At 45.5% G+C, this 7523-nt stretch overlaps 1 pseudogene; it reads left to right on the forward strand.

The window, feature by feature from the left end:
• Positions 1-545: 545 nt before the first annotated feature.
• LOC148143624 (uncharacterized) lies at positions 546-2096 on the forward strand (annotated as a pseudogene).
• The last annotated feature ends 5427 nt before the right edge of the window (positions 2097-7523 follow it).

Here is a 7523-nt window from a genome sequence, read left to right on the forward strand (position 1 = left end):
GGGCGTTAATGTGAGAACCAAGAGAGAGTGAGATGGTGCTTTCAATTTTGTGGAATAACTAAAGAAAAGAAGTTCCCCCGAAAGTAGAAATGCTTGTTCTGAATTTCTACCCTGGACTGACACTGATGACTTTTGTAATCTCTTTTTACAGAGTATTTGGCGATCTGAGGACGGAAGTTTCCAAATTAACAGATGAAGGGCTTATGCCTGAAATGTCGACTTTCCTGCTCCTCGGATGCTGTCTGACCAGCTGTGCTTTTCCAGCACTGACTGTTCAGTAACTACTGTCCTCACTTTGTTGTCAATGTCTGACAGTCATTCAATCCATCGAGACTGCAACAATGTTTGAATGTGATTCTGTGAGAAGGAGCAAAGCTTTTTGGTTCCTGTTTGAGTACGTTTTCAGCATCAATGGGACTGGATAAAAGTTCCTTCTGTTGCAGCGCACTTGAGTGTGAACCCAGAAACAGCTATACGGCCTGGAAAGAGGAATTCACGGTGAGGAGGGGCTCTATACACATTTGTGTACAGCTGAAGCTTTGGCCATGGAGAAACCTGAGGAATCCCACCCCATGGAGGAATAATGGAAGTGTGGCGACTGCGGGAAAGGCTTCCATGCTCCATCTGCCCTGGAGATTTATTCGCGCAGTCACACCGGAGAGAGGCCATTCACCTGCCCCAAATGTGGGAAGGCCTTCAGCAATTCCTCCGCCCTACTGAGGCACCGATGGGTCCACACCGGGGAGAGGCCCTTCAGCTGCCCCGATTGCGGGAAGGACTTCAGCTATTCTTCTGACCTGAAGACCCACCGACGGGTCCACACGGGGGAGAGGCCGTTCTCCTGCACTGTGTGTGGGAAGGCCTTCAGCACCTCCTCCACCCTACTGACCCACTGGCGGGTCCACACTGGGGAGAGGCCATTCCCTTGTTCCAAGTGCAGGAAGGGATTCACTCAGGAGGGCAAGTTGCGGACGCACCAGCGGGTCCACACTGGGGAGAAGCCTTTCAGCTGCCCCGAGTGTGGGAAGGCCTTCAACGATTCCTCTGCCCTTCAGACCCACAAGTGGGTCCACACACAGGAGAGGCCTTTCCCCTGCACAGAGTGCGGCAAGATCTTCAGCAATTCCTCCTCCCTGCTAAAGCACCAGCGGGTCCACACAGGGGAGAGGCCCTTCAGCTGCCCCGAGTGTGGGAAGGGCTTTACCCAGGCGTCGGTCCTGCTGATCCACCAGCGGATCCACACAGGTGAGAAGCCTTTCTGCTGCCCTGAGTGTGGGAAGGGATTCACTCAGAAGGGCAACTTGCGCACGCACCAGCGGGTCCACACCGGGGAGAAGCCCTTCATCTGTCCCAAGTGCGGGAAGGCCTTCAGCGATTCCTCCACCCTGCTGAAGCACCAGCGGGTCCACACGGGGGAGAGGCCATTCCCCTGCCCCAAGTGTGGGAAGGCCTTCAGCAATTCCTCTGACCTGCTGAAGCACCAGCGGGTCCACACGGGGGAGAGGCCATTCCCCTGTCCCGAATGTGGGAAGGCCTTCAGCGATTCCTCCGCTCTGGTGAAGCATCGGCGGGTCCACATGGGGGAGAGGCTCTTCAGCTGTCCTGAATGTGGGAAGGGCTTTACCCGGGCAGCCACCCTGCGGAGGCACCAAGGAGTTCACATGCCATCGCAGGGGGATTGAAGGAGCGACTGTCGAGTGCCATTATGGACTGGGCTACCAACCCAGTTCTGGAACTCCCAGGTTTGAATCCCACCGCAGCAGACAGCGGATTTGGAATTCGGTCAGAAATCTGGAGGTCAGAATCGAACAATGAAACCATCGGGCGGGGTGGGGGGAAGCCCCATTCTGATTCAGTCACGTCCTTTTCATGGAAGGAAACTGCTGTTGTGGGAAAGGATTCTCTCAGTCGTCCCAGCTGCATCCTTTCCCTGGTCTGGCCTACACATGACTGCAGACCGACTGCAGTGTAGTTGACTCCACCTGCTTCCCCCCACTTCTTTCCCTCCCGGAAGAGAGATGTTCTTCCATTTCTAACCTTGGATAACCCAACTGAGACATTTTTACTGATAGCTCCATAATCATTTTACTGCTGGATTTTTTAGGAGAAAATTTCTATCCTGGGAAGGCAGGGAAATTTAAAGAAAAGGCTGTTAAAAGCATTTTAACTGTGGCCCCACGAGCTCTCGTGGGACAGTGCATTTGCTATAAACATTTCAGAGAAATTCTGTCTAACTGTTGGACTGAAAATAGTTTCCCCATTGAATGTTAAACAGCTATTGAGAACATTGCACATTATAAAGTGCGTTCCTGAGGAACGGAGGAGGATTGAACTTGCCAACGTGAACCACATTTTGCAGAGAGAGGAAATTTCTCAGGATTGAAGAGGTTGATAGAAGTCAACAATTGTCAAATTATTTCATGAAAAGTACAGCTGGTATGGGGAGATGACTGGGGATCCCAGAAGAGGAGTATCTGTAATGAGCACATAGAAACAAACCCTTCAGTCCAGGCCAACCAGATATCCTAAAGTAACCTAGTGACCTATTTGCCAGCATTTGGCCCATATCCCTCTGATTCCTTCCTTATTCATGTCCCCATCCAGATGCATTTTTTTTTCTTCGGAGAAGACTTGTGTGAGAGCCAAGATATTGCTATTGCTCATCCTTTCCCTTCGTGCTAATTGTAGCTGGAGAAGCCTGAAATCTGAAAGGGATTTCCTGAAAAAAACATTGATTCAAGGTTGGGCTCAGTGATGGATTTTCTAAAGCTTTGCTATTGTAGTTTCAATTCGCCAAAAAAACTTTCAGTCATTGTTGTCCAAGACAGAGTAGATATTTATTTAAGATATAATTGAGATATATATGTTCTTCACAATGTTTTTCCTTCATTACCAGTGATTGTCTGTCATTGGTACATTGAGCATCATCTTTTAGTGATTCAACAGATATGATTTGAATTGAATTCTGTAAGATGGTTTTGTATTTTATTTAACTTTGTGTTAAAGATTTCGTTTTCATGACTTTATTAAAATATCTTAATGTATTATAATGAAGCAGCTAATTTATTCTGAAGTTATTTCAATTAGTTGGTCAATTGCCAAATAATAGCTGCATAACTGTTGTAAATATTGATACACAGGAAAGCTATTTTGTTTAATATATTTGTAAAGATCTTATCAAAACTATAAAATTGTTTTTCATAAGAAATAAAATTTGCAATGTTTTATTAAATGGTTGAAAGTAACTTTGCACTTAATTGCTCTGTTTGGGATTAAACATTGTTACTTTGAAAGATTATTTTTATCAGAGTTAATGGTGAGTGTATTAACAAATGAATGTTGCCATTTTCTCTTGAATTACCTCAAACTCAATTTGAAATTCTTGAATGAGTTGAATAAGGTGTACAAAGTGAATATTTATTGCACTTTGCTGAAATTCTCTGCACTACCAATGTAATTGATTAAACAAGATATGTATCTCTCCTGATAACTTTGTATTTCTTTGATATTTTATTTGTCAGTGCTAGTGCCCAAACATGCTAAAAAAACGTTTTGGCATTTGGTGAAGTTGTGAATTTTCAGTCTGTTTCACAATTAAATGACACAACCAATCTAAAGATTAAATACATATAACAACGTCAAAGAGATTGTGATAATAGAAAGTCAACATGTAGAATTGCCAATGAAACATAAACCGTGGCTGCTCTGAATTTGGTACAGACTGAATATCAATTGAAATGATCAGAATTAGTAGACATGATGGCATTGTGCGCAAAATGTGTGTAGTGTGAGTTCAGAATTTTTCTGATCACTTAATTCTGACACATGCAGTGATGGCAGCATCATAATTTGTTTTATTTGTTCATGGAACAATAGGGGCAGAAAAGCAAAAATGTCAAGATTGACATCTCTCTGACTTTTGGATAACTCCACCTGAAAGTTAATATCTTTCACAACACTGGGATCCTGCTGAGAGTGAGCAGGTCTGATTTTGGGAAGCAAAAAAAAGTGCATCAATTCAGGGTGAACTTGCAATGCAGCTTCTTGAGGAACAACCAGACGTGAAATGGTTAACATCCCCAGGAAGGTGGGAGCAAAATGAGACATCAAGGCATTAACACAGACACACTTCAGTCAAACTCTTCTGCTCCCAGTAAGGGCAAAACATACTTGAAAAGTTGCTCTGAAAGTCCAGTCTTCACAACCAAACTTTTGCTTTCACCGAAGACAATTAGCACCAGACAGCACCGAAACAGACCCTTTGGCCCACCTCATTTGAGTTGACCAGATAGCCTAAATTAATCAAGTCACATTTGCCATTATTTGGCCCCTATATAGGCCGGGTGCTGGCAGGTGGGGCTATCTTGTCGGCATGGACGAATTGGACCGAAGAGTCCGTTTCCATGCTGTACACTTCTATGACACCAGTCGCATTTGCTATCACTTGGCCCCTATCTGTCTGAACCATTTGTATTCATGCACCCATCCACTTGCCTTTTAACTGTTGTAATTGTACCAGCCCCCACCACTTCCTCCAGCAGCTCATTCCATACATGCACCATCCTCTCCATGAAAAAGCTGCCCCTGAGATCTCTTTTACATCTCCTCCGCCCTCACCTGAAACCTATTACCCTTGAATTCTGGACTTCCCCATCCCAAAGAAAAAGCCTTGTCTACTTCCCCTATCCATGCCCCTCATGATTTTATAAAAGTCCATAATGTCACCTATCAGACTCTGGCACGATGGGGAAAACAGCCCTCCCCCATCCTTCTGTCCCTCCTCACCCGGGTATTTAAGACACATACCGAAATTTACAGAGTCTGCTCTCTCCCTGGATTCACTCCAGTTTCTGCAAGTGAATAAATTTACCCCTCCCCTCTCTCACACAGGAGGAAGAGTTGCCCAGAGGGAAGGAGCTTCATCCTGAAACTGACAGGGCCATCTCCACGTTGTGATGCCATCAATGGGTTGGGGTGGGGTAGGGTATGGGAGAAGGGGCCAGAGAAAGAGGTGGGGCGAGATCCAGGGCTCAGCCAGCAGTGGGACCCAACACTGCGCCTGCGCTGCCTTGCAGAGTTTGCAGAAATTCCTTTCCCTCCAGAGAATCCCCACAGCGTGGAAGCAGGCCACTCGGCCCAACAAGGCCACACCGATCCTCTCAAGGGTAACCCACCCACACCCATTCCCCTAGTGCTCTACATTTAGCCCCTGACTAATACACCTAACCTGCACATTCCTGGGCACTATGGGTAATTTAGCACCGCCAATCCACCCTAACCTGCACATCCCTGGGCACTATGGGTAATTTAGCGTAACAAATCCCCCCCTAACCTGGACAAAGTTAAAAATCACAACACCAGGTTATGGTCCAACAGGTTTATTTGGAAGCACTAGAATGTGGAGCGCTGCCCCTTCATTAGGTGGGTATGGAGAATAAGTCACAGAATGTATAGAAAAACATTATAATGACCTGCCGTTGAAATGATATATTGAACAAACCTGGATTGTTAAGTCTTTCATCTTTTCGAATGGGTTGCAGGCATCATTAATATGTAAATCTTGAACTTCCTGTAAGGCACCTTCTTGAGATAACTTAAGGCTTTATAACAAAAAGTGACACTTCAGCTCAGCTGTGCAAAAATATACATTCACTCCCATGGACTTATGTTTGTGTGTGCATGAGAGAGAGAAAATGTCTATTTCCATCCTGAATGTCTTTATATCTATTCGAGAACAGATGCCTCATTTCTGTTGGTGTAAATATTGTTGTAAATCATAGCTGGGTACTAATAGTTAGATGTAAGGGAGAGAGAATTCCTCAGGTTGGGCACTATAAGAATCCTGGGAGACCCCCTTTCGGGTTTACTTCCTAATGAACAAACATTAAGCATGAGCACCTATTTCTTTCAAATTTGGTTTCATTTTTTTTGGTTTGGAGTTGATTGGCTGAATGTTTTATTGTTCCAGAAGGTGTAAAGGGCGGGGGCGTGGGTCAAAGCTTCAGCAGAAATCCCGCAGAGCTGAGAACAGACCGACATCTGTGGGAACAGGGAGATCAACACAGGACAGAGAAATCCGGACCTGAAATCCGAGCTGACACCAGCTGACCCTGTGATCTGTGCTTTGGTGAGCAGTGCCAACCCTCTACCTTTACCTCGCTTCCCATTTGACCAAACCCTCGATATTCAGGATCCAAACCTTGTCATCCTGAAGCCATGTCTCTGTAAGGAGTCTCAGACCATAATTATTCTCTTCAATGTGTGCAGTCGATTCATTCACTTTTGTTACAATGCAGCACACATTCAGACACGGTTTTTAGTTTCAATTTTTGTGATCTTTAGAATCCAGTTTTGATTGCTGGTATTTTACTCTCCTTGTCCCTTTCTGTCATTCTCTGATGTTTATTTCCCACACGACTACATTGCTCACGGGCCTTGATTTGGATTGGCCATGCTAAATTGCCCATAGTGTCCAGGGATGTGCAGGTTAGGTGGGTTAGCCATGGGAAGTAGTAATAGAAGCAGGAGTAGGCCCATTTGTCCCGCCTAGCCTGCTCAGCCATTCATTAAGATCATGATCTATCCATTGTCTCAGCTCCTCCTTCCTGCATTGTCCCAACTACCCTTTATTCCCTTACCATTGCAAAACCCCATCCAACTGTGTCTTAAATATACTTAATGAAGCTGCCTCGACTGCTTCCTTCGGCAGAAAATTCCATAGATTCACTACTCTCCAGGAAACGCAATTCCTCCTCATCTCTGTCCGAAATCTACTCCTCCTAATATTGAGGCCTGGTTTCATTCACCAGAAGAAATGACTGGATAGGGTAGGGCTTCATCCTACCGTGCAATGAAATCCCACTTTCCACCAAAACCTCTGATTTACTCACTCACTCAGTTGCTGTGTCACAAATGCAAGATTTCACTCAACTTCTTCTGCTCCCATTAAGGGCAAAACATCTTTGAAAGCTGCTCCGAAACTCCAGCCTTCACAATCACACTTCTGCTTTCACCGAAGGAGATTAGAGTCATACAGAACGGAAACAGACCCTTTGGTCCAACTTGTCCGGCCAAACAGATATCCTAAATTAATCTAATCCCATTTGCCTGCATGTGGCCCATATCCCTCTAAACCCTTCCTATTCATGTACCCATCCAGATGCCTTTTAAAATTTCCCCTCACCTCAAACATGTGCCTTCTAGTTATGGACTCTCCTACCTTGGGGAAAAGACCTTGAGTATTCACTCTATCCATGCCTCTGATGAATGTCTATAAGGTCACCCCTCAGCCTCCAATGCTCTAGGCAAAATATCCCCAGCCTATTGAGCCTCTCCCTGTATCCTGAACCCTCCAACTCTGACAGCAGCCTCGTAAATCTTTTCTGACCCCTTTCAAATGTTCACAACCGGGTTCTCCGGTTTCCACCCACAGTCCAAAAATGTGCAGGTTCGGTGAATTGGCCGTGCTAAGTTGCCCGTAGTGTTAGGTGAAGGGGTGAATGTAGGGGAATGGCTCTGGGTGG

The sequence above is a fragment of the Chiloscyllium plagiosum genome, unplaced genomic scaffold (assembly GCF_037043375.1).
Source record: "Chiloscyllium plagiosum isolate Xiang-an unplaced genomic scaffold, Cpla_swu_hap1 HiC_scaffold_27, whole genome shotgun sequence".
Taxonomy (NCBI): Eukaryota; Metazoa; Chordata; class Chondrichthyes; order Orectolobiformes; family Hemiscylliidae; genus Chiloscyllium; species Chiloscyllium plagiosum.